Source organism: Dama dama, chromosome 8 (assembly GCF_033118175.1).
Source record: "Dama dama isolate Ldn47 chromosome 8, ASM3311817v1, whole genome shotgun sequence".
Taxonomy (NCBI): Eukaryota; Metazoa; Chordata; class Mammalia; order Artiodactyla; family Cervidae; genus Dama; species Dama dama.
Window position 1 is genome coordinate 80,827 of NC_083688.1, and position 23,005 is coordinate 103,831.

Here is a 23,005-nt window from a genome sequence, read left to right on the forward strand (position 1 = left end):
TAACTACCTAGACTTAAGACATAAGAATCATGGGTTAACTTTGATTGTATCTTTCTTTTCCTTTGCTCAGACTAGTTTCACAGAATTTGGGGAGGGGGGTTTGACCACGTACCCTTAGGGTATATAAGGTTTCCACAAAAAACTGGTTGGAGTCCTTGGCTAAGAGGAGACTCTGCCTTGCTGCACTCCACTATCTGCATTGTCCTTCTGATTGTGTTTGTTTCCCGGAGTGTGTGGCTACAACATTTGGTGCATTGGCCGGGAAACTCCTCACTTTGAGGAGCCAAGTCCCATTGGGGACTACTCCGAGTCCTTGCAGCTTGAATCTTCTAGAAGGGAGAAGGCGCCTTGCCTTTCTGGAAGGATTCTGCTTCTCAACGCCCGGACCTTTTACGTTAGCAGGTAGTGTTCGGCAGCAGGGGAACTGAGCACTCGGAAGAGGAGGAATCCCCCTGGCAGGGCCTGATCACTGCCCTAGGAGGGACTGGAAGGGGCTCAGACCCACAGGAGCCTGGAATAGGCAGGTGGCAGTGATTGCTTGGTAAACAGGTCGATGAGCATGTTAGGGCTTAGGAGGGAAACCTGTGAAGATCATTAGGAGGCGTGTCCACGTCCTCTTGGGGAAAATTATTCCCGCACGATCGCCGGGGGGGTTAGGAGACACTGGGTCCTTGTGTGCTCGCACTCTGCCCCCCACCCCGGGAGAGGTCCCGTCTGCTGAGAAATGCTTGACCCCTTCAGGATTGTCAGGCTAGAAGGAGGGGGATACATAAGTTAGTACAAATTGGCTTTTCTGGAGACTGCCTGGGACATGGGATATTCAACCCATCTGTGTCTTCATCCGTACCTGATCAAGCCCACCAAGGCAGAATGCACTTTAAAAGTTAAGGGAGAAACAGTCTTGGGCCACATGGTGTTCTGGTTCAGCCATGCTGACCGGCAGGTGAAGACACACCTATCCCCCTCTGCCTCTGGGATCTGGCAGGTAAGGCTCTTCTCACCCCAATTAGGAAGGAGGTGGAATGGCAATTTAAGTGTTTCATTGAGTGGAAATATCAGAAGTACATAGGGTACTGAGAACTTCATAGGCAGAACGAAAAGGAAAAGTAGAAGAAGGTCTGAGAAGGTAAGCAAGATAGGGGGGAAGTGAATCTGAGGCAACTGTATTGGAGTGCATGATTAAAAATTTAAAGAAGGGATTTGGAGGAGACTATGGGGTGAAGATGACACCTAACCACCTCCACATACTCTGTGAGGTCGAATGGCCCCCTATGGGAGTAGGATGGCCACCAGAGAACACCATGAACTTAAAAATAGTGGAAGAAGTCTATACGGTAGTCACAGGGGAGCCAGGACACCCGGATCAGTATCCATATATTGACTCATGGCTAGAGTTAGCTCAGGAGAAGGCAATGGCACCCCACTCCAGTACTCTTGCCTGGAAAATCCCACGGACGGAGGAGCCTGGTAGGCTGCAGTCCATGGGGTCGCTAAGAGTCGGACATGACTGAGCAACTTCACTTTCACTTTTCACTTTCATGCATTGGAGAAGGAAATGGCAACCCACTCCAGTGTTCTTGCCTGGAGAATCTCAGGGACGGGGAAGCTTTGTGGGCTGCGATCTGTGGGGTCGCACACAGTTGGACACGACTGAAGTGACTTAGCAGCAGCAGCAGCAGCAGGGTTAGCTCAAGACCCTCCTACTTGGACAAGGTTCTGTATCCAGAAGGAAAAAGGAAAAATATTAATGGGACAAAAAATGACTGATGATAAAAAAGGAAATTCTACACGATTTGGACTGGGATGGCCTGACCCCTCCCCCATACTGAATGATGACGGGCCCGCCGCCCAGTGTTCCACCAGGACTGGAGGCCGCCTAATGCCCGATCCAGGGCCAGGTGAAGTTCCTGCAGCAGCTGCTGCTCCTCCGCCAGTTCTCCTGGAGATTGTAGAGCTGCCACCTCGGCAGGCTCCGATCCCAGCGATGGAGACCTCTGGTCAACGCCCCCAGAATTCCACCTCAGCTGGACCTCCTCGACTGCATCCACCTCTCCCGGTGAGTACTGATGGGGAGGGGGAAGAAAACACAGGAATTAGAGGCTGCTTGCCTCCAAGGAACAGGGGGAAATAACCCCACTACAGATGCCCCTCAGAGAGCTACAGCAGCCTCCGGGTCAGGACGCATGTGGGCACTACCATCCGCCCCCCGTAGCCTATTATTACCAGCCATTTTCCTCTACGGATATATTAAACTGGCAGAGACACACTCCACCATACTCGGGGGAGCCACAGCCATGATTAGGCCAATGGAGACTATTGTTCGAACCCACCGCCCTATATGGGGTGACATAATCCAACTCCTAGTCTCCCTTCTCAGCCCTGAGGACAGACACAGGATCTTAAATGAGGCCAGAAAATGGTTCAGAGAAATGGCACCTGAGGGTCCTGCAAACCCGCAGCGGTGGGAGAACCAGCCGCCCCCGGTGAGAGGCCCAACTGGGGCTGTGACACCGAGGAAGGGAGGGTCCTCAAACCCGCAGCGGTGTGAGAACCAGCCGCCCCCGGTGAGAAGCCCAACTGGGGCTGTGACACAGAGGAAGGGAGGGGCCGCCTGGAGAGATATCTGGTGGGTATTTTACGAGGCCTCAAGGGCGGGGGGAGCCCAAAACCTATGAGTATGGCAAAACCCCCGAAGCGATTCAAAGGGAAAGCAAATCACCCTCTGAATTCTACGAAAGACTGTGCGAGGCCTGTAGACTTTATACGCCAATAGATCCAGAGGCTGCTGGGTCTCAGATGGTGATAAATGCAGGCTTTGTCTCTAGACTACCCCAAAAATGTCAGATGGGGGGACACCCAGTGACTCATGAATTTTTATACATCCCTGAATGCCCAGTACCTTTGTTGGGAAGAGACTTGCTGTCTAAATTGGGGGCACAAGTGACCTTCCCCCCCACCCCACAAAAGGCCCACTCTTCAAGTGAGCTCAACCACCCATTTACTCTTCCTCTTGGTAACCCCTCCAGACGAATGGAGGTTGCACAATCTCCTGGAAGGGCTAAACATTCGAGAGAGAGAGAGAGAGAGTTAACACAACAATTCCCTGAGGTCTGGGCAGAAGACAACACCCCCAGGCTTGCAAAACATGTCCCAGTGGTAACAGAACTCAAACCTGGTACAATTACATCAGGCCTGCCTTGGGCCTGCCAGACCTTGCTAAGCCATTTACTCTTTACATGACTGAAAAGGACAAGGCAGCTACGGGAGTGTTGTCCCAGACTATGGGGACGCAGGACAGACCTGTGGCTTCTCTCGAAACGGCTGGACAACGTTGCCGCTGGGTGGCCAGGATGCTTATGGGCAGTTGCTGCAGTTGCCTTACTGGTCTGGGAGGCAACCAAGCTGACTTTGGGCCAAGATTTGATTGTAAAAGTCTCACATGAGGTCAACACTCTCCTGCGAGGGGACCCCCATAAATGGCTGTCGACATCCCAGATTACTCAGTACCATGGACTGTTATGTGAGAACCCCCATGTTAATATTGAGCCTTGTCAGGCCCTGAATCTGGCCACTATCCTTCCTGTGGGAGAAGGTGGACCCTCACATGATTGCAAGGAAACCCTAGAAGAAGCCTATGCCAGCAGACCTGACTTGAGAGACCAGCCAGTCCTGGACCCAGATTGAGTCCTGTACACCAATGGCACCAGCCTGGTGAAACAAGGACAACGACTGTCAGGATGTGCAGCAGTCATGGAAGAAACCATCGTTGGGGCTAGCTCTCTGCCATCACACTGGTCTGCTCAACAGGCTGAACTACATGCTCTAATCCGGGCCCTCCAGCTGTCAAAAGGTAAGAAGACAAACATTTACACAGACTCCAGGTAGGCTTTTGCCACACTACATGTACACGGGGCTGTGTATAAGGAGAGAGGCCTTTTGACAGCTAGTGGAAAAGATATTAAAAATAAGGAAGAAATTAAGACCCTATTAGATGCTGCCTGGGAACCAGAAAGGTTGCAGTCATACACGACTGCTGAGGACATCAAAAGGAGGATGCCCCCCGGGCTCAGGGATCAGACTGGCAGATGAGACCACTAAACAAGCAACCAAGGGCTTGGGGGTGACAAGTGAGGCCCCTATTAAAGCTCTCATATTGGCGGAGCTGCTTGAGCTAACCCTGGAGTCTCCAAAATACACTGAAACCCAAAACCAACTAGCCAAAGTGGAAGGGGCCATCAAGACTGCAAAGGTATGGTGAGAATTGCCAAATGGCAAATTATTGGTACCAGAGGAGCTGGCACCCATTCTGGTAAGCCAAACATACCAAGTGACCCACCTAGGCCACGATAAACTGGAAGAGCTAATTCAAAAATATGTCTTGGTTCCCCGCCTCTCTTCTCTATGCAGGACAGTGCTGGGAGCCAGCACACGAGATCCCACCCATGAAAAAAGGTCATGAGGAGAAGACCTGACAAGCAAGACAGATCAGGACTTCAGGGATTTCGAAAAGCTACCCTGGCACTCACCTTAAAGATGATCTCTGTCCTTCTGATGCTTGCTATATTAGACTACTCCCTAATTTCTGTGACACAGGTAGAAGGCCTTCCCTGATCTCTCTCCAAACAGAATCAACTTAGAACTTTAATCAATATGTCCCCCCGATGGTGGTATCCTATAAGATTATCCAGGATGAAAGGAGTGTTTCAATTTAGACCCCTCTGCTGGCATTCTAGCCTGATTGACAAATGCGTACTAATGCACATGACTGCTCACAACACCTTAATCATAAACAGCCTAAAGAACCTGATCACATAAAGGCCCTAATAGGCACAGAGCCCTTTGGGGGTGAGGAAGCCCTATTAGAGAACACAAAAATATTATTCTAAAAGTGGTTATAGTTAAAGATTTAGAAAAGTAAGAGTTTAGAATTGTTCATTTTAACCAGGAATGCTAAACAGGGGCTGCCTCACTGGAGCTGCAGAGTGTTTGTGTGGTAAACCTTTTAGATAAATTTAACTGATAACTTCTGCAAAAGGACTGACCTTTGTGTTCATTAAAAAATAGATTACGAAAAACAGCTTTGCATTCACCTAGGTCATAAAATGTCAGTAGGCCCCATGGCCAGAAGATAATGTACAAGACTCTCACAAAGAAGTATGCGGAAAACACCCTGGTTTCACGAAGGATAAGCTGATGTAATATTAAACTATCTTCCACTTAAAAATGTACTAACTTAGAATATAAAAGCTATGGTAAAAAATAAAGATTTGCCAGACTCTGCTGCACACCCCCAGTTTTGTCTCTCTCTTTCTGTCTTTCTCTCTCTCTCTCTTTCACTCTCTCTCTCTCGCTGACGCCGTTCATCCTGAGACTTGGCCCCATCAAGGCTGGTCTCACATATTTTCTCTCGCCGATGCTGTTCATCCTGAGGGTACCCCCTGGATCCTGCAGAGGCTGGACCCCGGCAGGACAGAATCTGAGAACTGCATTGCCTGCTCACAGGTCAGTGCTGCCTCTTGGCACAGACAGACACCTCCGCAGATTCAGCTAAAAGGCACGCTGCCCTTTGAACACCTGGAAGTGGACTTCACTGAAATGAAACCTCACTGACACTACCTTTATCTGCTGGTCATGGTATGCACTTCTTGGGATGGGTAGAAGCTTTTCCTACCCGGACTGAAAGAGCACCAGAAGTACCCCGGTGCCTGCTTAGGGAGATAGTCCCCAGGTTTAGATTTCCTACCAGCATTGGATCAGACAACGTGAAGAAGGAAATCATAGGGCCTGGACTCCATCTCAGGCCTGATCGTGCTAGGCCGCCTCTCCAATGGACTCTGAACTCTGTGCTTAGCACCTGTGGGAATGACAATGGAAGGATAAGACCCCCTTTGGGCAGGGGAATCTTGAAGATCACATCCAGGTTACTCATTGCCTAAGAGAAAACAGACACTAATCACCCCTGCCTCCGGACAGCATCTATGCATGTAACCACAGGCTTATCGGTTATTAACTGGTTGGAATGTAACCGCGGGCTTATTGATTATTAACTGTTTGAACACATAACACGTGAATGATGGGGTTATTGTGATTGTATTTACCCTTCCTTTGTAAGCCTCAAGGGATTTGGGCTGCTGGGTTTGGACACGTACACGTTGGGTATAAAAGATTTTCACAAATGCTGGTCGGGGCCCTTGGCTAAGAGGAGACTCTGCCTTGGGCCCGCTGGTGTAATAAAGTGCACTCCACTATCTGCATTGTCCTTCTGAGTGAGTTTGTTTCCCGGAAAGCATGGCTATGACATTTGGTGCATTGGCCGGGAAACTCCTCACTTTGTTAGGAGACAGGTCTCATTTGAGGCCACCCCAAGGCTTTGTAGCTTGAATCTCCTAGAGGGGGGCAGGCGCCTCGCCCCTCTGGAAGGATTCTGCTTCTCAACGCCCGGACCTTTCACGTCAGCAGGTAGTGGACGGCAGCAGGGGAACTGAGCGCTCTGGTGAGGAGGAACCCACCCAGCAGGGTGGAAGAGGGGGCCTGATCACCCCCCTGGGAGGGACTAGAAGGAGCAAGGACCCATAGGAGCCTGGAATAGGCAGGCGGCGATTGCTTGGTACACAGGTCGACGAGCGTGCTAGGGTTTAGGAAGGAAATTTGTGAAGGTCATTTAAGAGGTGTGTTCACGCCATCTCGGGGAAAATTATTACCAAGTGATCGCCAGGGGGGCTTTAGGATAGGAAACTGGTCCTTGTATGCTCGTATTCTGCCCTCCCCCAGGAGGTGTCCTGTCTGCTGTGAAATTCTTGACCCCTTCGGAATTGTTAGGCTAGAAGGAGGGGAATACAGAAGTGAGTACAAATTGGCTTTTCCGGAGATGGCCTGGGACATGGGATATTTAACCCATCTATGTTTTCATCCGCACCTGGTCAAGTCCACCAAAGCAGAATGGACTTTAAGGGAGAAACAGTCTTGGACCATGTGGTGTTCTGGTTCAGCTGTGCTGACCAGCGGGTGAAGACACGCCGATCCCCCTTCTCCCTCTGGGATCTGGCAGGCAAGGCTCTTCTCACCCCAATTAGGAAGGAGGCAGAATGGCAATTTAAGTGTCACTGAGTGGAAATATCAGAAGTACATAGGGTACTGATAACTTCGTAGACAGAACAAAAAGGAAAAGCAGAAGAAGGTCTGAGAAGGTAAGCAAGATGGGGGGAAGTGAATCTAAGGCAACTGTATTGGAGTGCATGATTAAAAATTCAAAGAAGGGATTAGGAGGAGACTATGGGGTGAAGATGAAGCCTAACTGCCTCCACATACTCTGTGAGGTCGAATGGACCCCTATGGGAGCAGGATGGCCACCAGAGAACACCGTGAACTTAAAAATAGTGAAAGCAATCTATACAGTAGCCACAGGAGAGCCAGGACACCTGGATCAATATCCATCTATTGACTCATGGCTAGGGTTAGTTTGAGACCCTCCTACTTGGACAAGGTTCTGTATCCAGAAGGGAAAGGGGAAAATATTAATGGCACAAAAATTGACTGATGATAAAAAAGGAAATTCTACAGGATTATAACAAATGGACTGGCTTTCATAGCTGATTTAGTACAACAAGTAAGCAGAACTTTAAACATCAAATGGAAACTACACATTGCATATAGGCCCCAGAGTTCTGGGATGGTGGAATGGACCAACTGGACATGTAAAGAGACTCTCCTTTACGTGGATCATAGAGACTGACTGTTCCTGGGTGGACTTGTTTCTGACGGCTCTGCTCAGACTCAGGATGACCTCACAGTCCCATGGCTTGTCCCCATAGGAAATTGTGTGGGGGAGGCCCCCTCCCATAATAAAACAGGTGTCAAGGGGCTGATATTTCACAGCAGATGGAACAGCCGGGTCAGGTGATAAATCAGGGAACTCAGTTTGTACAAGAAAGGGTCCCATTCCCCCCTGGGAAGCAGATTCACAAATCTCTGCCCGGGCATCAGATGTAGTCAAGGACTGGAAACACGACTCCTTGGCCCCACATTGGAAAGGTCCATATACTGTTGTTCTAACCAGCCCTATGGCAGTTAAAGTTGCAGGTGTCACTCCCTGGATCCACCACATGAGGGTGAAGAGAGCATACCACGCAGACCTGGAGGACGCCAAGTGGGCTGTGTGAGGCTGCGCCATGACAGGCAGCCTAGATTAGCAGTAGGCCTGGTTTTCCAGGGTAACATGATTATCAGGCCACCTGGAGCCAGCCAATCAACATGCGCCTAGCAAGAAAAAGGGAACCTATCAGGGGAAAGCTGAAAAGCCCGCGAATGCCCAAGTTTGAAAAAAGCCCGCGAAGGTTTGAGCCAATAAGATTACTTTGCAAACATGTAACCAATCCGCTTAAGCCAGCTACCAACTGCTTATGCACACCCTATAAATTCGGGTAACAGCTTGGGCTCAGCGCTCTCTGACCCCGCACCACTGCATTGGATGCGGCAGGAGCCCTGACTCGAGTCAGCAATAAACTTCCTTTTTTTTGCGAGTTGCATTGTCTTGGAAGCCTTCTCTCTTCCCGCTCGGGGATTTGGACATCAGGCATAATAAGCTGAACAGAGGGACCCCACTGACCCCCGAGAGACTAAGATCATTCTCAGGAAGAAGAAGGAAAAGAAGATCCTGGATGAGCCCCTTCAGGATGAAACCACATAATCAACTCCTGCTGCTTGGCCTCATCAACGTGATTTTGAATTTAACTTCCGTTTCAACTCAGGACAATGTTTTCATCTCATGGGCACATTCCTACGCAGACTTCCACAACACCTCCAACTGCTGGATGAACCCAGTGGCTTTGTGGGCCTAAACTTTGGCCTTGGTTACCAATCGGCTGGGTAGGCTGCTGCACACTGGGATTCCCTTTTGCCCATGGCAGCATAAAACCTAACCTACAACAAGCCCTGGTAAATCTACCTTATTTACATGCTAGGTGGACAAGGTCTGTGTTTCGATGGTATGAGTATATTGCTGCCTCATTCGTACCTTCTATCAGGACAACAGATATTATGATTAAAGTAGAGGTCTTGACTAATTTCACAAAACAGGCCCTCCTATTTGGTGCTAAATCCATCCAAGCCTTAAGTGAAGAACAAATCTAAATGAGGAAAGTGGTAATTCAAAATAGAACAGCTTTGGACATGCTCACAGCTGCTCAAGGAGAGACCTGTGCTATAATTAAGGTTGAATATTGATATATATTCCTGATTTATCTGGCAATGTATCATCTGCTTTAGATGACATAAAAACCAGGTAAAAGCAATGTCAAATGAAAACATTCCAGAAAGGAATGTTAAACTATATTTACCATTGTTACAGTTGCCTTGATAATTCTGTTTTGTAGACCCTGCATTTTACAATGTATTATGAACTTTGTAACCCAAAGGTTGGTGTCGTTCTCCCAAACTGGTGGTCGGAGAGCCAGGGTGCAATATATCCCTATGAGTGATGCTCATACTATGAGTTAAAAGCATCAAGTTGGGGGGGAACGAAGGAGGAAACAGACAGAGCAGGCGCCATCCTGAAAGCAGGACTCCATCTTGGGCCAGACTGGACTTTGAGCTATATGCCCAGTATCTATGGAAACGACATAGCAACTGGAAAACCAGACCCCCTCCCCCCATGGAAGAGCCCGAGGGCTCATACCTAGACTCTCCATGGACTAAAAGAATACCCTAATTATCTGTGTAACCGAATAGAATCATAAATTCTATTATGCTTATTGGGGTATGACCACAGGCCTATTGATAATTGTCCACCGTTAACTACCTAGGCTTAAGGCATATGAATCATGGGCTTAAGGCATATGAATCACGGGTTAATTTTGAATGTATCTTTCTTTTCCTTTGTTGAGACTAGTTTCAGAGAATTTGGGGAGGTGGGTTTGAGCACATACACTTAGGGTATATAAAGTCTTCAGAAAAACACTGGTCGGTGTCCTTGGCTAAGAGGAGACTCTGCCTTGGGCCTGCCAGTGTAATAAACTGCACTCCACTATCTGCATTGTCCTTCTGAGTGAGTTTGTTTCCCAGAATGTGTGGCTACAACAGCATCTCCTGCACTGCAGGCAAACTCTTTACTGTTGAGCCATACCAGGGAAGACTCACTCATTGTTAAATCAATGCTAATCAGATCTACACAAAGGAATCCCCTCTCACCAGTCAGAATGGCCATCATCAGAAAGATCTCCAAAGAATAAATGCTGCAGAGGATGTAGGGAAAATGGAATCCTCCCACACTCTGAGTGGGGATGCACAGGCATGCAGCCACGATGGAAAACAGCATGGAGGTTCCTGAGAAAAGGAAATAGAGGAGCCATGGGACCCGGCAACCCCACTTCTAGGCTCAGATCCAGAGAACACCACAATTTGAAATGACACGTGCACCCCTGTTTTCAAGGAAGCACTATTTACAATAACCAAGACATAGAGTCCACCAAAATGTCCAGTGACAGGAACATGAAGTCTGAGTGGTCCATCTATACACTGGACTACTCCTAGGCTCCGGGGGTGGAATCAGGATGGGAAAGTGTGGCCTCTGACCAGCACCTGGTTGGAAGAAGGGTGATCAGTCCTGAGGGCAGGGGGTTCCCTGAAGTCTGTGGACCCCAGTACCCTGATGGGCTTCATCCCCAGTGGGGATATGGGCAGGGCCTGAGCCCCTCTGATGAAACCACAGCAGCACTGGCTCAGAGGTCTCCTGAGGGTGTCTCAAATTCTGACACCGTGTTTTACAAAGGAACAGGAGAATGAAGCTGAGCTCCTAAGGGCCAGTCCTGGCTCTGACTTGCTTCCAAAAGACTACCATCACCTGCATCGGGTCGGCTTTGACCCACCTTCCCCCTCCTGGTCTTTCCTCTTCCTCCCAGTGGTGATTGCAGTGACATTTCCAGCCTGGACCCCTCTCCCAGGCCACATGCATCTCTCCATCCACGGCCTCTACATCTCACCTTGGGGGCTAACAGGCCCCTCAAGGAATGTGATCCTGCTGCTCCCCATGCCCAGGAGGCAGTCCCAACTTCTCTAGCTGCTGAGCCCAGACACCTGGTGTAACCTAGCAGGAGCCTGTGGAGCCCTCCCAGGACAGACCCCACCCTGTATCCTCTGCTGTAGCTCCTCTCTGAAGTATGAAGATAGCAGCATCTGATGCACACTCCAGGAGTTTTACAGATGCTAAACTCCCCACTGAGTGTAAGAAGTTAACTACTTGATGGGCATGAACACTTCACCCCCAGAGCATCCAGTGCCTGAGGGTTTGTGAGGTTAGCCACCTGTTACCTCACCAACCAGAGAACCGTGCACCAGCGGATCACAAACTCTGTGACCCCCTCCCTCATGCGGCCTGTAAACTGCTTTCCTGAAACCCTCCAGGGAGGCCAGGGTTGAGAGTTCTGTGACCCCCTCCCTCGTGCGACCTGTAAACTGCTTGCTGAAATCTTTCAGGGAGTCTGGAGTTGAGAGCACAAGCCATCTGTCCTCTTTGTATTGGTACTTTTATAATTATCGCTTCCTTCACCGCAACCTGGTGTTGTAGACTGGCTTTACTGCACTCAGGTGTGTGGGCCCAAGTTTGGTTCAGTAACACGGGGGCCTCCCAGGCTCCCACTTCCTTGTGCCCCAGTGACTGTCAGCACCTCCTCCAGAGCCCACGGCCAGTCCCCACACTAATTCTCCTCTGCCCCTAATCCCGTAGTTACTGGTTACATCATGGTATTGATGATGACATCCAGAAGAGCCAGCTTTTCGAGGTAGACACTTCTGAACTTGACACTGGGCCCCTTCCCATGGGTAGGATGGAGTGATGGGCCTCATGGTGGAGGAGCTCACCTGATGAAGACAGGCCTGATCCTTTCCAGGTGATTGCATAGTCCTCATTCTCCCCAGACTCCTACCCACATGGCTGCTGCCTGTGCTGGTCTATATGGGATCTTAGTAATCTAAAATGAGTGTGATTTTATACACAGATAATGGGCTTCCCTGGTGGCTCAGTGAAGACACCTGCAGTGTGGGAGACCTGGGTTTGATCCCTGGGTTTGGAAGATCCCCTGGAGAAGGGAACAGCTACCCACTCCAGCATTCTGGCCTGGAGAATTCCATGAGGATCCTGGCAGGCTATAGCCCATGGGGTCACAAAGAGTCGGACATGACTGAGCAATTTTCACTTTAAATGGATTGAATGGTGGCCCCAAAAGATGTGTCCCCCCAGAATATATGAACTAGACCACATCTGGGAAAAGGGTCTTTGTAGGTGCATTTGAAGATGTTGAGATAAGGTCATCTTGGGTGTGGGTGGGCCTCAATCCAATTAGCAGGTTCCTTGTAAGAGACAAAAGAAGGGAGACAGACACAGAGGACAAGCTGCATGAAGACAAAGGCAGAGACGGGAGGGAGGGGGCTGCAAGCCCAGGGACCCCTGGAGCCCCAGAAACTCGAAAAAGCAGGAAGGACCCCATCCTGGAGGCCCATACCGCCTTGATGTCAGGTGTCTGATCTCCAGAACTCGGGGAGGATGAACTCCTATTGTTTTAAACCACCCAGCTTGTGATCATTTGTTAGAGAGGCCACAGAGCAGCCACACAGCCCCTGCTCTGTAGGATCCTGGAAGTGTGGGTCTCAGTAAAGGCAGATGGAGGCTGGACTACGGAACCCTGCACTGGGCCCTCAGAAATGCTAAAGCCGTGGCTGGACCCCGGTCAAGTCTGAAGCCTATCCCCTAGGGCTGCACATGCCTCCCCAGGTTCTTACACCTGAACAAGTGGTATAACATGTCAGTCCTGACTGAGGACATTTAATGTCACTGTTCACACTGCTAATTTCATCAGTTACACAGGCGAAAAGCCAGTTAGGATACTTGCCACACTGATGATCAATTCTGAAGATGGTCAGGGGTGGGGACTCACATGCAGCCAGCAGCCCTTCCACCGTCTCCACCCCCTTATCCCACCCCTTCCTCCACCCCACCCCCCAAGGAGCATCCTCAGTGGGAAGGTGGGGGACCCAACGGAGGCCTCTCTAAGTAAACTTTGGCTGAGCCCCAGGTGAGCTGCTTCTGAACCTCATCCATCATTCCCAGATAAAACACCCAAATATGAGCAAAGACCTCACAGGCTGGAGAAAAGGGCTTGGGGCCACCTCAGCGACACCGTGCTTCCCAGGTTGGTCCTGACCCAGGGGCTCTTCTGGAAGCTTTCTGTTCCCCTACCTGAGTTACCTCTCCAGTCCTGCTCCCACTACCTTTTCTCTTGCTTCCTCACCACCACCACCCCCACCCCCGACCCTGGGGAGATGTCCAACAGCAGGAATGGGTGACACACCGCTTCCTTACCTGGTCTAGAGAAGACCTGATCACAAAGAGCAACCGCAAGGCCGTCTCGCCAGCCCAGCCCACACACCCCGCAGAGTATGGCGTTGAGTCCAGCTGCAGGTGCTCTGACACCTGCTTACAGAGACCTCAGCCCAGGCACACCTGGAAAGGCTGGCTGGCGGCTCAGGGGAGCCAGCCCTCCCCCACCAGGGGCTCCCAGTTGCAGAAATGGGCCTTGCTGTGCCCGCCAGGTGCAAGGAACAGGAGTGGGTCCTGAGGATCAGGATTCACTTGGGGCTGGAGCTCTGGCTTGTTTTCTAATCATTTTATCTGGCCCACGAGTGGGAGGTAATTTCAACAGGAACCTCTGCTAATGAGGGGAATCCACAAGTCAAGGAGAGGAGGGGTGGGGTGTGGAGACAGGCCCCAGTGCCTGGGTGCAGCAGAAGTCTCTGGAAGACTCGGTGGAAGGAGGCTGCATAGTGAAGCCCAGGGTCACTGCCCTGTCCAGGAGCAGCTGTTTGTTAGTTCAGGTCCTGCTCTGAGGGGCTCAGGGTCAGACCTGACCAACAGGTGGGCCGGGGGTGCTCTGAAATGAGGGCTCTGTACACGATTCCTAGGTGCTAAGCCCTGCGGATACCTGCCCAGGTGAGCCCCATGCCCTTGGAGGAGCCTGCCCACCAGAACCCTGTGCTCCTGGGAGGGGCATGTGAACGAGCGCCCCCAGTGCAGCAGGCGCAGAGTAGCGCGCCCACGGGCAGCGCCGGGATGAGATGAGCACCAGGCACACAGTGGGGCCCTGAGCCCACCCTGGGCCCATGCAGAGTGAGGAGGTGGGGAGGCGGGTGTGGCCACTCTGCTGTGTGTGGGAGGCCCCACCTGACACCACGGGGCCTCCCCAGGACAGCAGGCAACCTGCCCCGGGTGGTGGGAGCGCCTGGTGGCCCTGCAGGGGCCGTGAGAGAGGGAAGGGCCAGGCCAGAGGGGAGTGAGTGCCCAGGCAGAGCAAGGGGGCGCAGGGCCCTAGGGGGCCTTTGTGGTCTGAGGGGGAATGGGCAAACAGGTGGTGAGTGTGACCCTGGGAAGTGGCCCAGGTAATGGGAGACTGAATCTGCCTCAGAGGGACAAGGCTTCCAGATGATCCCAGGACAGGATGTGAGACAGGAGTCCTGGTAAAAGACAGTGAGTGAGTCCCCCTAAGAGGAGGCTCTGTGAGCTGCCCCAGGAGGGGGTAAGGGGGCAGACGTGAACCTGCTGTGAGAGGGCTCTCACCCTGGGCAGGGCTGACGGGGGCACATGTGAACCTGCTGTGAGTGGGCTCTCACCCTGGGCAGGGGGTGAAGGGGGCAGACATGAACTTGCTGTGAGCAGGCTCTCACCCTGGGCAGGGGTGACGGGGGCACATGTGAACCTGCTGTGAGTGGGCTCTCACCCTGGGCAGGAGGTGAAGGGGGCACATGTGAACCTGCTGTGGGTGGGCACTCATCCTGGGAGGGGGTGACGGGGGCACATGTGAACCTGCTGTGAGTGGGCTCTCACCCTGGGCAGGAGGTGAAGGGGGCACATGTGAACCTGCTGTGGGTGGGCACTCATCCTGGGAGGGGGTGAAGGGGGCAGACATGAACTTGCTGTGAGCAGGCTCTCACCCTGGGCAGGGGTGACGGGGGCATATGTGAACCTGCTGTGAGTGGGCACTCACCCTGGGCAGGAGGTGAAGGGGGCACATGTGAACCTGCTGTGGGTGTGCACTCACTCTGGGAGGGGGTGAAGGGGGCACATGTGAACCTGCTGTGGGTGGGCACTCACTCTGGGAGGGGGTGAAGGGGGCACACGTGAACCTGCTGTGGGTGGGCACTCACTCTGGGAGGGGGTGAAGGGGGCACATGTAAACCTTCTGTGGGTGGGCACTCATCCTGGGTGGGGGGCACACACCCCACTCCATGGCTGCACGTCTGTCCTTCTGGGTGGGTCGGTCACTTGGCTGCTCGGAGCCTCAGCCTCTCAGCCTGCTTGTGGGCTGACGGTAGCACAGACTGACCAGTCATTTGCTCAGAACAGCACAGAAAGGGGCGTCATGGAAATTCCACAGAACATCATCAGGACGGGACTCACGGCCCCTGTTTCCTATAGGTCTGTCTGCAGGACCCAGAGAGCAGTCTTGCAGCAGAGCCTGGGACTGGCTCAGTCTGGTGGTTGGTGGAGTGACCGCTCCTGTCCACAGGCCCTGCCTGCATTGGCCCTTCAGGCTCCGGGTCGGGGAGCCCATGGGGTGTGGGTCCCGCTGTGCCCACCAGGGAGGCCTGGAGGACCTGGTGAGGAAGCACTGGTGTGGCCCTCACCTGTCCAGAAGCTTCCAACCCAGGGTCCAGTGGGAGCTCTTGCCCTGCACGTGGGTTTCAAGCCCACAGTGCACATGAGCTTCTACGGCTCTGCTTGTTTCCTGCACGCCAAGTCCTGACACCCAGGACACCCACCGCCCGTGAGGAGGCTCAGCCGACCTGGCTCCAGCTGCTACTTCCGGGCCCCTCCTGACCGCGTTCCCCACAGCCCCCATCACTGAGTCAGACCGTCTGGTGCCCTCAGGGTGTGGGGACGAGAGCACAGGCCAGGCCCGGGGGGGGGGGGGGGGGGCCGCGCCGACCATAGCCGGTGCTGCGGCTGTAAATGCGCCCTCCCCGCCCCCCAGGCGGAGATCACCGCCCGCTATAGACTGTCACCAGTTCAGTCCATGGACCCTGCTCGGGCCCTAGCCTGGCCAGGGCTCTCTGCCTCAACAGGTTTACTTCTTCCATTCGGGTTCAAGTAGGCGATTATGAAACCAAAGCTGAGGCCAACACAGCACAGGCTTTGTTCAGAGGCCAAAGAATGGAGAAGTGGGAACAGAGCTCACGGGCTCAACTTCTCGCCCACCTGGAGAGAGTGGTTTGATTTTAAAAGTAAAGACAAAGGGGGAAGGAGTGAGGCTGATCCTGGGGAGGCAGGTCCGTTTAGGGGAAGGGCAGGCCTTTCGGAGTCAGTGGGGTGCCACCTCCTTTTTACCATTTTTGGTTCTTCATGTTCCGTCACGGCCAACGGCTGGTGTATCACTTAATATAATGATCAAGTTAGCAGTGAGCAGTGACCTGAAGTGAGATCTTAACTCCCTGCCCAGGAATGGAGCCTGGGCGTGAACCAGGAATCCTAGCCACCAGACCAGCAAGGGCTAGAGGCTAGAAGCTAATTTTCCTCAGATCTTTGCCCCCAGTGAAAAATGTTTTTACCATGGAGGCAGAAACTGTAAATGCAGATATAAAATTTATTATTAGGGGCAAAGTATAACAACAGGCGGGAGAACACATAGAGAAATGGTTTGTTAAGACAGAAGCACGGCAGGGAGAGGGTGTGGGTGTCCTCCCAGTGAGGGGGAGCACAGCAAAGAGGGGGTTAAGTCATTCATACAGAGCAGTTCTTCCGGGTCTTTGTCTTCCTTCAGGCTGATTACCTGGTTTCTCTTCCCACACCTGACCTGGGACTCTCCCCTGGGTGCACACTCACCTCTCAGGCAGGAAGGGTCTCGAAGTGAAGGCTTCTGGGAGGAGCAAGACTTATTATGGCCTTATTATTAACTCTTGAGTTCTGACCCAAGAAGCTTTTCTGCGCATGTGTAGTGTCTCCCTTGTCCCAAAAGTCTGGGGGCAGAGATCCCTGAATCCTTTACTCACACAAACTTTGGCCCTCTCTCTGTCTTTGTCCTTGCCGTGAGTATTACCTTAAGGTGTTTACGAGAGACGAACACTGGCTATTTACTCTCTGTTGTTACTTCCATTTCAGAGGGCAAACAGGAGGCTGACTGTAAATACCTAGACTGAAGCCCACCTCTCTCTTCTCTCAGAAATGCTAACAGTTGTAAGTATCCAGCCTGAAGCCCACTTCTTCATGTCCCATGAAATGCAAACAGGAGGCCAGTTACAAATGTCTAATCTGGACCCCATCTATCTGCTACATCAATAATACACTAAAATCACCACACAATGAGACTCGGGGTCTGCTGTTGTTTGTAGCTTCCTCTCTTCTCTCTAGACCATTTACCTTAAAGACTTTCGTTACATCCTGCTAAAGGTGTGAGCAAGGTTAAAGGGTTGAGAACAAGGACACCCCTATTAAAGGTTTCAGATGCTGCTACAGTACCCCCTGATCCTTTCCTGAGAATACTGTGGGGTGGGGGGGGGGGCGGTTGTGAATTCAGGCTGCAGGGCAGACAGGTTGCTCTGGATGCTCATGTGGGGAGGTGGGGCACAGCAACAGGCTCTGCCTGCAAACCCCAGAACCACTCACAGATTGGCTCCAGAACCGCTCCTGGAGTGGCAAGAAGGGGTGTCCCCCTACTAGACCTGGAGGAAGGGGCGGGGTCTCAGGGCTCCTGGAGTGACAGGGGGAAGGGGTGTCCCCCTGCAAGACCTGGAGGAAGGGGTGGGGTCTGCAGGGCCGCCTCATCTCGGACCTGCTGCGAGGCTCCAGGCTCAGCACTGGCTGGGTGCCTCAGGGCGCAATGGGGCTGCCGGGGGGAGGGGCCCTGAGCCACTCACTCACCACCCTTCCTGCACCTCCTCCCTCGAGGGTGTCTGGGTGTGTCTTCCCCCAGCGACAAAGGGCGAAACCCTGACAGTCACTCCCACCCCGTCCCCTCAGGGAAGTGCACTAGAGACTTGACACCCGTCTGGAGGCTGGTCACATGGTGGTCTCTGCCCTCACCCTCCAGAATCCCAGTGCCAAGAAGGGGAGCAGGGCTCAGCATGAACCTCATGGTTGGTGCAGACAGCATAGGTGCAGGGGGCTGCCCCTAATGGGAGGGAGGCTTTAGATCAGGGCAGGACCACCTGCTGCATGAGCTTTCCGGGGCAGCGGTGACAAACAACCACACGTGGACACTCTGAACAACAGAAGCCTGCCCTCTCTGTCCTGGAGACCAGACGCCTGAGGTCAGCGTGTCCCAGCGCCGCACTCCCTCCAGAGGCTCCAGCCAAGGGCCCTTCCTGCCTCTTCCAGTTTTTTGGGGTCCAGGTGTCCCTGGAGCCAACACTGTTTCAATGTGTCCAAAGTGGTTTGTGAAGTTTTATGCTGGAGATTTCTCACTGGGCGATACTTCACATTCAGGTAGACCTGTTGAAGTTGACTGTGATCAAATAGAGACATTAACTGAGAACAACCAACATTATACCAGGCAGGCGATAGATGACATATTTGAAATAGCCAACTCAAGTGCTGAAAATCATTGCATTAACTTGGTTAATCACTTTGATGTTTGGGCCTGCAGCCCTCCATCCTCAGGCCTCAGCTCCCAGAGTGTACATTTCACAGGAGAAATTGATTTCCTGCTTCCAAGCAGGCAGACAGGAGATGAAACCCTTAACCTTACCCTTGAATTGTGCCCTTTAACATGATGCTGGGGATGGGAGGAAGACTGGCCAATCTCCAGGACCTGCAATGGTCTGTTTTGTTTTTTTTTCTTTATACTTCTCACTAGCTTTGCCTGTTTACTCAGATGTGGGTTGAAGTTGTTCTTTGTGTGCTCACAATTTACTCACTTCAGAAGCCACATGGAGCCATCAGAGAAACTGAGTTTCAGAAGATATAGCTAATCAGAAACCCAGTGTTCATTATTCAGAATTGTTTGTTTTTCCTGGAGTAGTTACTAGAACCACAAAGTAAATAATAAAAGTTAATACCACTACAATATAACATTTAACATGGATTCATCTGAGCTTTATTTATTTACACACAAAGGTGAGCATCTGAACTGCCCTTTGGTGTGGGCAGCAAAAGCTTTCAGTGAGCTCCCCCAGGTTGAGTAAGAAATAGGAGAATTTTCTCTGCATTTATCATGCACTAGGCTGGGTATGAGGAATTCACAGATACTGCGACCTTTAACGATCTGAGGTATACGTGTTACCGAAGCAGGTCTGTGTTTCCCGTAGGGCATGTGTTCTCCAGCATGCTCAACCCTTTGTGATCCCATGGGCTGTAGTCCGACAGGCTAGTCTGTCAGTGGGGTTTCCCAGGCAAGAATACTGCAGTGGGTTGCCATTTCCTTCTCCAGGGGATCTTCCCGACCCAGGGAAGAGGAGTTAGGACATGTCCTGTAGATCAAGGGTAAGGGGGAACACCAGACCTTTGGGTGTTTGGTGTTTCTTCTGGCCCAGTTCAGTTCAGTTCAGTTGCTGTCGTGTCTGACTCTTTGCGACCCCATGGACTGCAGCACTCCAGGCCTCCCTGTCCATCACCAACTCCGGGAGTTTATTCAAACTCATGTCCATCGAGTCAGTGATGCCATCCAACAATCTCATCCTCTGTTGTCCCCTTCTCCTCCCACCTTCAATCTTTCCCAGCATCAGGGTCTTTTCCAATGAGTCAGTTCTTCGCATCAGGTGACCAAAGTATTTCACTCTAATTGATGATCCACACACAGGACTTTCCCTGAGGCTCTGCTTGGCCAAGGAACCAGTTGAGCATGAAGAACTGCTGCCACCTTGTGGCTACATCTAGTAGTACAACTTTAAAACCAGTTCTCAAGGAATCTTGCTATTCAAAAGGCCTCTGATGGTTTAGCAGTTCAGTCGTGTCCAACTCTTTGTGACCCCATGGACTGTAGCCTGCCAGGCTCTTCTGTCCATGGGGTCTTCCAGGCAAGAATACTGGAGTGGGTTGCCATTTCCTTCTCCAGGGGAACTTCCCGACCCAGGGATCAAACCCAGGTCTCCTGCATAGCAGGCAGATTCTTAACCAACTAAGCCATCAGGGAAGCCTAATTCTATTCAAAAGGCCTGAGAGGCTGTAGATGACACCTGCCCTTCAAGCAATGTCCCTAGGAAAATCATCAAGAAAAGAATTCAAAGCAGGGCCCAGTCTCAAGAGGTACATTGTACTCACACTGTCTACGGTCCAAAAGCATTTGGAAACATACTCCACATGACCACCTTCAAAAACGAGGAATCACCTCATATTGCTCAGACAGACCAGTATCAAAAAGATCTACTGAAACTAAGTCCCACAGAGGGCTTAAGAGAAAAAGAAATCCTCCTTTCCTCTTGTTGGTATGCAAATGCATACAGGAAATATGCAAAGTAGCACAGGGATTTCTTTAAAAAAAAAAAAAAAGACTAATATATTGCCCTTACTTTTCTAACACAAGTTATTAGAAGTACGACCTAGCTTTTTAAATATACTAATAAAGTACTTAAATACATAAGGCTCATAGAGACAGACAGTCCATAGTTTTGACATTTACTAGGAAGAAAATAAAAAATAAATTTTAGCGATACCACCTCACAGCTGTCAGAATGGCCATCATTAAAAAGTCTTCACATAAATGCTGGAGCAGTTGTGGAGAATAAGGAACCATATATAATTGATCAGTGACAATATACTGATGTGAACATTTTAGTGGCATGTATAAATACATATTGAGTAGTGTTATGATAACTATTAGTGTTGGCACAATGATTATTTTTTTCGTCTTTTTCATAGATTCCTTTTGAGATTCTGTTCCATTATATGTTATCACAAGATATTAATATAGTTTCCTACACTATACAGTGGGCTTCCTTCATAGGTCAGTCAGTAAAGAATCTGCCTGCAATGCAGGAGACCTGGGTTTGATCCCTGGGTCGGGAAGATTCCCTAGAGTAGGAAATAACAACCCACTCAGTATTCTTGCCTGGAGAATTCCATGAAAAGAGGAGACCGGCAGGCTACAGTCCATGGGGTCACAAGAGTCGGACATAACTTAGCAACTAAACCGCCACCACCACACTATACAGTAGGTCCTGGTGGTTTCTTTCGTGTGTAGTATGTATCTGTTAAGAATCCCAAACTCCTAATTAATCCCTTCCTACCTTTTCCTTTTGGTAACCATACATTTGTTTCCTATTTTTGTGAAAATAGCATCCTGTGATGCTCTGTGAAAATGGCATCCTCTGTTTCATAAATAAGTTCATTAGTATCATTTTTCTTACATTCATTCCACATATAACTGATACCATATGATATATGTCACTCTCTGACCTCACTTAGTATGATAATCTCTAGGTCCATCTATATGTGGCTGTAAAAGGCATTACTTCATTCTACTTTATGGCTCAGTAATAGTCCACTGGTATGTGGTTGTCTGTGCATGGAAACACATAAATATATCACATCCTCTTCATCCATTCATCCGACAATGGACAGTTATTAGGTTGGCTCCATGTCTTAGCTGTTATAAATTCTACTGCTATGAACGTAGGGGTGTGTGTCTTCTCAAATTAGATTTTTTTGTCTTTTCCAGATATCTGACCAGACATGAGACTGCTAGATCATATGACTATACCTTTAGCTTTCTACAGAATCGCCAAGCTGTTCTCCACATTGGCTGCACCAATTTATATTCCTACCAGCAGTCCAGGATGGTTCCTTATTCTCCACAACTGCTCTAGCATTTGTAGACTTTTTAATGATGGCCATTCTGATGGCTGTGAGGTGGTACTGTCTCTGTGAGCCTTACATATCTAAGTACTTGATTAGTATATTTAAAAAGCTAGGTCGTAGTTCTAATAACTTGGGTTAGAAAAGTAAAGGCAATATATTTGTCAGATGAGTCAACAGAATCTTACTATATATAGTTATATGTTGACCTTATTTTAGGAGTCTGGCAGGGTGATGGTGGCAAACAAAGGATGAGATTTAAGAGGAGATAACAGACTGGTTCCAAATAGGAAAAGGAGTACGAAGAGGCTGTATATTGTCACCCTGCTTATTTAACTTATATGCAGAGTACATCATGAGAAACACTGGGCTGGAAGAAGCACAAGCGGGAATCAAGATTGCCGGGAGAAACATCAATAACCTCAGATATGCAGATGACACCACCCTTATGGCAGAAAGTGAAAAGGAACTAAAAAGCCTCTCCATGAAAGTGAAAGAGGAGAGTGAAAAATTTGGCTTAAAGCTCAACATTCAGAAAACTAAGATCATGGCATCTGGTCCCATCACTTCATGGGAAATAGATGGGGAAACAGTGGAAGCAGTGTCAGACTTTATTTTGGGGGGGCTCCAAAATCACTGCACATGGTCATTGCAGCCTTGAAATTAAAAGACGGTTACTCCTTGGAAGGAAAGTTATGACCAACCTAGATAGCATATTAAAAAGCAGAGACATTACTTTGCCAACAAAGTTTCGTCTAGTCAAGGCTATGCTTTTTCCAGTGGTCATGTATGGATGTGAAAGTTGGACTGTGAAGAAAGCTGAGCGCCGAAGAATTGATGCTCTTTAACTGTGGTGTTGGGAAGACTCTTGAGAGTCCCTTGGACTGCAAGGAGATCCAACCAGTCCATCCTAAAGGAGATCAGTCCTGGGTGTTCATTGGAAGGACTGATGCTGAAGCTGAAACTCCAATACTTTGGCCACCTCATGCGAAGAGTTGACTCATTGGAAAAGACCCTGATGCTGGGAGGGATTGGGTGCAGGAGGAGAAGGGGACGATGGGAGGATGAGATGGTTGGATGGCATCACTGACTCGATGGACATGAGTTTGAGTAAACTCCGGGAGTTGGTGATAGACAGGGAGGCCTGGCGTGCTGTGATTCATGGGGTCGCAAAGAGTCGGACACGACTGAGCGACCTGAACTGAACTGAACTGAACTGAAGAGGGTTTGATTAAA

General features: G+C 50.4%; 1 pseudogene; it reads left to right on the forward strand.

Moving 5' to 3' along the window:
- LOC133061033 (histone-lysine N-methyltransferase PRDM9-like) overlaps positions 1 to 14,107 on the forward strand; it is a 43,806-nt pseudogene extending 29,699 nt beyond the window's left edge.
- Positions 14,108 to 23,005: the final 8,898 nt, after the last annotated feature.